General features: G+C 43.5%; 1 pseudogene; it reads right to left on the bottom strand.

Annotated features, from left to right (window-relative positions):
- Positions 1–5,231: 5,231 nt before the first annotated feature.
- On the bottom strand, positions 5,232–6,396 carry LOC111183309 (DNA-directed RNA polymerase II subunit RPB11-a pseudogene; annotated as a pseudogene).
- Positions 6,397–8,427: the final 2,031 nt, after the last annotated feature.

The following is an 8,427-nucleotide window of genomic DNA, read 5'->3' as shown; positions in this document are numbered from 1 at the left end:
CTCTAATTCATGCTTAGCTTAAATTCCTACATCACAGACTGTTCAGCTTCTCCCATAACCCACCTGCGTGTCAGCTCCCCCTTCACCCACCTGGGCGTCTAAACGTACTTTCTCAGGCTTTACTTGAGAATCACGAGACATCATTTCCTTTCAAAGCACTCCTGGTTTTGAGATCCTCAGATAACAACAGCTCTCTTGTCCTATGTTTTCAGGATATAACAAGGAAGGGCGATCTACTACTTTGTTAAATAGGCTTCCTCTGAAACTACTTAAGGATTCTGAAATTACAGCAGAGGAAAGTCTTATCATGACTTGCTTCACAGGGGAATGAGCCGGATGTGGCAGGTCCCAGCGTGAACGGAAGGGAGGGGAAATGGACAAACGGGAGACGCTCTCTGGATTCAGCAGGGAAAGTGGAAAGGAGGTGATGGAGACCCTTTGTCAGCATTAAACGACTTTTAATTTACTTGGACTCTAAGGAAAAACACGAAAGCAGTTCTCCATTTGGTTCACCGTGCCAAGATTTTCATTTCCTTCATGATTCTTATTTGTTATGAAGGGAGTATTAAAACAACATTATAGGAATTCCTAAACATGAAGAACCCTGTTTCCCATTATCCTCACATACTGGCTCTCCATCCGTTCTCTTCCACCCTCAGACCAGATCCATTGCCCGTTTAAAGCTCTCTGCGTTTGCTTTCACAGATTTAGCCCAGCAGAGCTTAGATGCTTTACCCTCTATTGTATGCCCAGCATCTAGTGTAGACACATAGTGGCACATAGTAGGTATTCACTACATGTTTTTGAATAAAAAATGGATGCATGAATAAATATTCCTTTTAATTATTCATTCTTGAAACCCGCACGTCTTCCTGTCTCCCCAGTTTACAGCTGCAAACGACAGCATTTAAACCATTAAACTGATTTTCGTTCTCTCTAAGTCTCCACCTGCTCATGCAGGAGATCCTGGGCCCTAAAATGTTCCCCGTAAGTATTTAGATTCCCAAGATTCTTCCTGGGCCCCCGCTGGTCCAAAGGGCAGTTCCCTGTCAATCATACCAGCCCCAAGGCTCTTAATGCCACCCGGATGGAGAACAGTAGTCTCTTCCGCCCTCCCCCGCCTCCCCTCTTTGCCCACAGCAAGACCCCTCGGGCTCTGCAAAGCACAAAGATTAAGGGGCACACAGCCCACCTCCTCCCCACTGTAAACTCGTGTAGGCAGAGACCGGTCAACTGATGAGGCAAAGAGTAAGAGCCAATCGGTGCAAACAGATTCTAAAAGGCAAGTGGCGTCTTCTTCCCCTGCAGCTTTTACACCTTCGTGTTTAGGAAACCGGTTCACCCAGCGGGCTGGTCTTGAGAGGGACATGACATGTGGGAGGTTTTTGTTGTCCTTTGTTCCTATCGCTGTATTTAACCATAAACTGTGGGATTTTCTTTTTAGGTCCCTTCTTATCTCCGGAAGATCCCGTAGCTTCCTGGTCCCTTTCAGATATTAGAAGAGTATCATTCAATCCTTCTCATTTTAAGTTCTGCTCTCATATTTTCCCTTCCCCAAAGTTTAGCCTTGATCGTTAGCCTCTGTGACCCCTGGTTCCTAAGAGGCGTGGTCTGCTCTTTTCCTCCCCCAATCTCCTTCCTATGAGCCGTCATGTAGGAAGAAGAAATAGAAAAGTGGGAGGGGTCTGGCACGGTTGGCTGCCTGTTGATGGGAGAAGATAACCGTCCAATGGACTCCTTGGGGTCTCCACCAATACGATGGCCTCTGAGTAGAGGTTTTGTGTGATTTTTCAGGGGCTCTGTTCAGCTTCTCCTTGACTGAGGATCCCTTCAGGGAGGGGCAACCACATCCAAGGGCTGCTGTCTCCAAACACCTCTCGCTGTCTCCAAACACCTCTCCAAACATCCTCTCATCCTCTTCAGACTGCTGCCTGAAGACCTGCGCATCTTCTCTGACTATACATACATCCTTGCAGAGCCTCAGGGTCCTTTGTGGGTCCTCTGATGGATCGGGAGCCTGTCTCCATTTTCTTCCGGCGTATCCAAAACCAGGGTTGCCACACGCTGCGTGATTCCGCTGCTCTGGTGGGACTTCTGCCTGATGAAACCACAGGTGAGAAGCAGCCTTAGTCTCCATGCTCACACCTGGCCCCCTGACTTTGGAGAACACACATCAACATCTCCTAAGATCCCCGTCACCTTCTGTCCCAGGGGTCATGCCAGGATGGTGCTGCCAGCTTTGCAGCTCAATAAGCGTTTAGACAAGAATGTGGTGCCTGGGGTCCCCTTCTTGCAGTTCAACATCTGTCCCTCTGTCCTTCTTGAAAGGAGAACTCGCTGTCTGTGAAAATGCTGTCTCTGGGAGACCATGACCCAGAGGGAGACACAGGCATGTAGGTGGGATTTATGGGACTCGATCTGACCCCTTTCCACTGACCTCAGTGGAAAGACAGTGGAGGTCATGTGTCACCTCCAGGTCTCGGCTCACAGACTTACTAGACAATGGACTTGAGGACGTGGGGAGGGGGTAAGCTGGTACAAAGTGAGAGAGTGGCATGGACATATATACACCACCAAATGTAAAATAGGTAGCTAGTGGGAAGCAGCCGCATAGCACAGGGAGATCAGCTCGGTGCTTTGTGACCACCTAGAGGGGTGGGATAGGGAGGGTGGGAGAGAGGGAGACGCAAGAGGGAAGAGATATGGGGACATATGTATATGTATAACTGATTCACTTTGTTATACAGCAGAAGCTCACACACCACTGTAAAGCAATTATACTCCAATAAAGATGTAAAAAAAAAAAAAAAAAGATGCTGGTGGCTTCTTGCCTTCTCTTCCTCATTCTGTCAGTTCAATGCAGAGGACTGTTATGCCCAGAGAGATGGTCGAGATGGTCAGCGCACAGCATGCAAGGAGCTTTGGCTCCTCAACACCTGCACAGAGGAAAGCCACCCTCTGACCAATAGCACTCACATAGATTTCGTGTGTGCTGCCGACCCCACATCCTGTTACAGTACCCCAAACTACCCAGCCTAACATCGAATGTGTCTGTGAGAGAAGGCAAAGAATTTTGTGGTGTTCCCTGGAGCTGACATGGCCAATTCTGCCCCCTGTAAATGAGGTCTAGAGATACCTTGATCCCATTGTGGAGGATTTTCTTTAAAATATGGATCACGAGCTGGCTTCCTTTTACTCAGCTTTGAGCCTTAATCTTTATCTTCATCGTAGTCATTATCACCATCCTCATAGCTGAACTTCATGGGCCAGAAACTGTGCTGATTCTCTTATAGATATTAGCTCATTTAATCCTCACAGCAACCACATTTCACAGACAAAGAAATTAAAGCACAAAGTTTACGGAATCCACTGAAGATTATATACCAGGAGGCGAGACAACCAGGATGCAAACCCAGGCTCTCTTGCCCTAAAGCCCAAGGTTTTAATAAATGAAGTACACAGCCTCCAATTTCAAAGTGCTGTCCCTGGTTCCAGGACTTTGAGAAGAGTCTATTCAACATCTTCTTCTATGCACATTTTACGTGGTTATATGACTCCTGTTTCCCCAGATCTCACGGAGGGAATATACACCCTGAAGATGCAGTGGAGAGATGAATTTTGTCCCATTTAGTTCAGAAGCCACGTGCTTCCAAACGGCCATCATACTCCTATCTCTCCGCTAATCCCATCTGCGCTGGCCACAGCTGGAGTCCCTGTGATGGGTGTGATTCTGGCCTCACTTCTACACAAACCATTGCTGCTCTGAGTAGGAAAAATGGTCCTCCTCTTGACATCATTAAAACTCCCAACACAGAACAGGAAATTTTTGCCTTCTTTATATCACACTCCTACACACACACACACACACATTGTTCAGCTCATTCTTTGCCTCATTTTAGTTTTCAGTTTTGCTCCAAATTTGGCACAAGTGCTTGGGAATGGGAGAAAAAAGCTATAGAAGAAGTTGTGTTTGAAGAAAACACCAAATGGTCGTCGTTAAATATTGTGCTCAAAATAGAGCCCACCATCACCCCAGCCCTTGCCCTCCCACCTCCATCCCCTCCTTCCCAAATTTTCATCAGTGTCTCTACACAAAGCTTGTGTATCATGAGTCTCGTGTTTTTCTGGTAAACTTCCCAATGGCAACTGCAACCCCTCCCCGCCCCCCTTCTCCATATTTAGTGCGAGGCTTGGGGATTAGGATCAACCATGAAGACCTTGTGTTCAACTATTTCCTCTCTGGGAAAGTTGTCCAAGTTCTCGTGGCAATGAATTCCTCAGCAACACCCACCTTTGAAAGTGCATCCAAACATGAAGAATATTCTTTGATCAACCTTCATTCAGAACAGCTATACCACTGAATTCCCTACTCAGGGGCCATGGGTGGGATTTTTAACCTTAAAGGAAACACCATGTTCTTCTCTTTCTTGTAGCATTATTTCATGCTAATCTTCTATGCTCCAACCTTGTCTTTCTAGTTTTGATTTTAATAGTTGCATGAGATTACATTACACAAATAAAAAAAAATTTATATAACTATTCTTTAGTTGATGAACATTTAGGATTTATTTATGTCTCACTTCAGCTTATTTTCACTAAGGAAAAATGACTACCATGGTATCTTCATAAAGACAAATTATTGAAATATAATTAATCCTAGCTCTCTAGAAAAAGCCTACCTCTATGAAGTAATGATTTCCTGCAGTATCTCAGAGTATCAGCTAACAGCTTCCAGGCACTATAACCGGGTCTGTAAAACTAGGTGTGCTATGTTAAAAGTTACCTACTTGTTAATAATGAACGTATTAACAAGAATTTTCCAAGCTTTGTTCACTTGGCAATTCAGGACCCACGAAAAATCCAAGTGTGGAAATTGCTTAGTAATCCAAGTATTCATAGAATTTCACAATGGTTTTTGATGTTGGATTATTAACCTTGACTTTGAGAGAGAGAGAAGTTCTAATGATGGTTTTCCCACCCTATTGCTATCACCACCTAAGGGTGTTGAACTTCTCCCCTACCCCACTGCTGAGGTTTTGGGGTTGAATGACCAAGTAAGGCATTCAAAAGGCACAAGGCCCCTGGGTCCAAGGCTGGAGCCTGAAAGGAGAAGCTGAATCGTCCATGGATCACAGTTTGGGAACGGTGCTCCATGGGTCCAAAAGTGACAGTGGGGAAAGCAAGGCTGAGGACCACGCCCCAGGAGAGCGAGGGAGAAAGCAGAAGAACTTGGAACCATGAAACGGGGTAAGAATTCCAAAGAATGGGGTGTTAGGACAGGACGTTCAGAACCGGTATGAGAAGTTGATTGATTGATTGCTTTTTTATCGGTGACTATTTTTATTAAACTCCACTATGTAAGAGAGGCCCGGGGAGAGCTGTTTGTGGGCCCCATCAAGTGTCCCTACGCTGAGGCAAGCAGGTCCGGCAGCTGAGGCTTCTAGAAGCACATGGGCTTTCAGTTTCCCTCGGCTTCAGACACTGCCTGGCAGCCGCAGGTTCCCAGTTTTTGTCCAGATGAGTTTGTTCCTGCCATGCTCTCAGACAGAAATCTGGGTCTCCGGGCCAGGCCGCTTTGAAATGAGGCCCCCGAGTGGCTTCGGAACAGGTCCTCTAGCTCCGCTGAACTGACGGTCCATTGCTTGGAAGTCACCTCTGCCTCCGCCCGCAGCTGGGTCTTTTCCTGCCACACTTTATTAGGAAGGTGAAACAGACTCTATGTACAGGACACATCGGTGTCAGGGGTGAGGGGCTCGCTGGAATTTCTACAAGGAGGCCCACGGCTGGAAGAAGTGTTCTTTTCCACCTGGTGCCTGGAGAAGGGCCAGGTGCAGCCCGCTACTCAATTCCTTCTTGCTTGTCTCTGATGGCCAGTCGGACGCGCTCTTCCAGCAGGGAGAGCTCGCGGAAGCGGTCTGTGATGGCATTGGGTGAAGGCTGGCATCCAGTGCGGTCAGCACACGATGAGGGTCTTGTGCTGCAAGGCATGGGGGACTTTGTAGCCAGCAAACAGCACCTGGGGGGCCTTCAGCAGCTGCGATCTGATGATGTTTCCTAGCGCGTGGTCCTCCTTGTTGGAGGTGAACAAACAGGCATCGGGTGCCTTGATCTTGTTCTCGCACTCGAAGAACAAGAACGACTTGAAGGCGGAAGAGGCATTCATCTTAGCATGGCAGCGGCTGCCGCAGCTGCCGCCGCCGCCACAAGAAGTAGACTTGAAGCATCTTAATCAGGACCGTAGCCTGGCGCTCGGTTAACAAGTGTAATTACAGGTGAGTGATGATCTATTTATATAACAACCTGAAAGTGATATAAGATCTCAAAAGTGCTTCCAAATGATCCAAAATAGTTCATCCAGTCGAGGATGCTAGTTTGTGTAAGATGTGTCTGAATGCTTTAAATGAAATTTTAATAGGAGCAAAATGTAAAAGCTAAATATAAAAACAAAAGAATATGTAGAAGACTATTTGTACAATTTTGGTCAAGGGAGAGACCTTAAGATAGGTAGGAGACTTAGAAAGAAATGCATTTATATTTAACTGCATTTGAATATATATATTTTATATATACATATATATGTATGTAAAACATATATGACATAAATATGTATAAAACATAAATGTAAATGTTTTATGTTTTATAAATATGTATATGTATGTAAAAACATAAATGTAAATATTTATATATGTAGAACATATATAACATAAATATGTATGTATAAAACATATATGTATAAAACATATATATGTTTTTAATATATATATTTTTTATAATAGAGAGGAAATGTGTATATACATTCTCTCTATGTTATATAGAGAGACTATGTTTGTTCTATAGTCCCTAAAGAATACTATCTGTATTGTTGTTTTAGTTGGGTTGGGCTAGACCACAAGGACCAGATATTGACCCGCAAATCTCAGTCGTGTAACCCAGTAAAGGCTTCCTTTTCATTCACATCCAGTCTGATGCCCTCGGGAAGCTTCCCCCACCTGCGTCATCAGCAGCACCAGACTCCCTGGCCACTGCAGCAGGGAAGGGATGAGGCCGTGGGCAGCCTCGGCCCAAAGCCAGCCCTGTGCCTTCTACCCCTAGCCCATTGCCATGGTCGTCTAAGCAAACTGAAGGGCTACTGCATAAGGCAAATTATCCAGCTGGTTAATAGCAATTCTCATTTTCTACAACACATAAGGGCACATAGCTTTATTTTGCTTTTCTTTTCTTCTTAATTTTATTGAAGTAGAGTGGATTTACAATGTCAAGTTAGTTTCAGATGTACAGCACAGCGAATTCAGTTATATATGTTCATATATATATGTACACACACACACATATGTATATATTCTTTTGCAGATTCTTTTCCCCTATAGGCTATTACAAAATATTGAGTATAGTTCCCTGTGCTATACAGTAGGTCCTTGTTATTGATCTATTTTATATATAGTAGTGTGTATGTGTTAATCCCAACCTCTTAACTTATCCCTCTCCCCTTTCCCCTTTGGTAACCATAAGTTTGTTTTCTATGTCTGTGGCTCTATTTCTATTTTTAGATAAGTTCGCTTGTATCATTTTTGTGTGTGTGTGGATTCCACATATAAGTGATATCACGTGATATTTGTCTTTCTCTGTAAGGACATATAACATTAATAGTGAATATGATTTCATTCTACCCTACACACAGTTCTGAAAGATACTTTGCTAACATGTTTTAAGCCCAGACAGCTAGCATTAATGTTATTAGTAAGTATTATTCACCAGAAATCGCTTGAAGTCTATTATATTTATTCAATCAATTCACACCCCCAGCAGCTGGGTAGCCAGCATACTTCACTATAGTTGGATGGTGTTACTTGTTTGTTTGTTTGGCTTATGTGATGAGTTAAAATTTTCATCTGATTTTTGGTATAGTTTGCATTTCTGATTCACTAGTGAGGAAGAACATCTTTAGAGTTTATTTTCTTTGGTTTTTTTCATTTATAACTTGCTTTTTCTTTTATCAGTCATTCGTATATTAGGAAGAGCAACTTGTTATATCTTCTGATAGTATTCTAATTGCATATATTTTCCCAGTTCACTGTTTTGCATAAGATATGTATTAAATACATACATACATGCACATATGTATATATGTGCCTATAGAAAGACAGGTTAAATATAACTGTGTTTTCTAAGTTTCCTACCTACTACCTTAAAATCTTCCCCTTGACCAAAATTTTACAGATATTCTTCTACATATTTTTTATCTTTTTTTTTAGTTTTTATATTTTAATCATATTAAAATTTCATGTAAAGACAGAGTCAAGGAGGAACCTCTAGAAGCCAGTCACCCTTTTAATTTCCCGGATTTTACCCCACATCTTCATGTCACTCCTTGCTCCCAGGTCATTTCCCTCTAATCAAAATACCTCTTCTAAGTGTTTCCATTAGTAT

Source organism: Delphinapterus leucas, chromosome 12 (assembly GCF_059928025.1).
Source record: "Delphinapterus leucas isolate spDelLeu-1000000601 "Yukka" chromosome 12, BTC_Dleu_Yukka2, whole genome shotgun sequence".
NCBI classification, from domain to species: domain Eukaryota; kingdom Metazoa; phylum Chordata; class Mammalia; order Artiodactyla; family Monodontidae; genus Delphinapterus; species Delphinapterus leucas.
Note: the sequence above shows the minus strand (reverse complement) of the source record. Positions and strands in the feature narration are given on the sequence as shown.